We start from the raw sequence: 1,392 nt of genomic DNA, 5'->3' as shown, positions 1-1,392 counted from the left end.
TTAGAATTAATAGAACCTGGAAATTTGTTTATATAATATATACACTGAGTCTTGGCCACTGTAGCTTATTTTGATCATTATATTGGAGAAGGAATGAGAACCAAGGCACACTCTTCTTAAGGGAGAGATTCTAATGGAGAACAATTCTGCTTTCATTCTTTAAAATTAGAGGCACAATGTAACCTTCATTTAATTAGCTACAGAACACTGACATCCGTGTTCATGCTCTGAATCTCAACATGGGTCACTCCATTTGTGCATTCACACCCTCTCCTTGATTACTAAATATCTTAGCAAATAGGATAGCAGATGTTCCCTCTCATAACTTCAACAAGGCATCTGCTCAAATCACTTGCCTCCTCTAACTCATTTAATCTTTGAGCACCTATATTTTCTGACATCTGGATGTTTCTTCTTCTTCTTCTTTTTTTCTTTTTCCAACAGAACCACAGAACTTGAATGATATTGTTCTCCTTTTTTTTTTTTTACGAATTTGCATATCATCCTTGCGCTGGGGCCATGCTAATCTTCTCTATATCATTCCAATTTTAGTATTTGTGCTGCTGAAGCGAGCACTTGTTCTTTCTCTTAAATTGAAGGGAAAAAAAAAGGATGGTACTAGGAGCAACCAGTCGTATGAACATTGAGTGGAAATAAAAAATGATCAGACTTAAGCACCAAACCCAAAGTCAGCGATGCCAGAATCATTACCCAATCTACAACAAGCTATACACAAAGGACACTTTGTGTATGTACCTCTTACACTAACAGTTCAAGGGACAAATGGGAGAGGTATGAGATGCATGCTCATATATATATATATATAAGGAGGACAACATTGATGGTGAGAATAGCTCTAACTCATTGTCACTATGTACCTTAAATATTACTGTGAAAGACTTATAATTCACTTAAATCACAATAAAAAACATTCTTTTGGTTTTGGGGCCACACTTGGTGATGCTCAAGGGTTACTCCTTGCTATCCACTCAGAAATAGCTTGGGGTACCATAGGAGACTCCAGGGGATTAAACCACCGTAATCCGTCCTAAGTTAGCTCGGGCAAGGCAGATGCTCTACCACTTGTGTCCCTGCTCCGGCCCCACAATAAAAAATATTTTTAAAAGTGTGAGACAAGTTCAATACAGCTAAATCATATGCCAGTAATTAAATGAAACTAGAAAAAAATGCTAATGAGAGGTGAAAACACTTTGATTTTTACATTTTATTTTGCAATGATGAAGATAACCAGATATCATCTAATTTATAGTGAAGTAGGTAGTGTGCTTGCCTTGCATGCAGCCAACCTAGGTTTGATTTCTGACACTAGAAATTTCTGGCACTTGAGTACTACTAGGAGTTATCTCTGAACATAAATTCAGAATTAATCAT

The 1,392-nt window shown here is 36.6% G+C and overlaps 1 non-coding gene across 1 annotated transcript; it reads right to left on the bottom strand.

Annotated features, from left to right (window-relative positions):
- Positions 1-469: 469 nt before the first annotated feature.
- On the bottom strand, positions 470-576 carry LOC126004801 (U6 spliceosomal RNA). Its single transcript, XR_007494051.1, has one exon. It is a non-coding gene; the product is annotated as a U6 spliceosomal RNA (small nuclear RNA).
- Positions 577-1,392: the final 816 nt, after the last annotated feature.

The sequence above is a fragment of the Suncus etruscus genome, chromosome 3 (genome assembly GCF_024139225.1).
Source record: "Suncus etruscus isolate mSunEtr1 chromosome 3, mSunEtr1.pri.cur, whole genome shotgun sequence".
NCBI lineage: Eukaryota > Metazoa > Chordata > Mammalia > Eulipotyphla > Soricidae > Suncus > Suncus etruscus.
The sequence above is the reverse complement of the archived record's forward strand: the minus strand, read 5'-3'. Positions and strand labels throughout refer to the sequence as shown.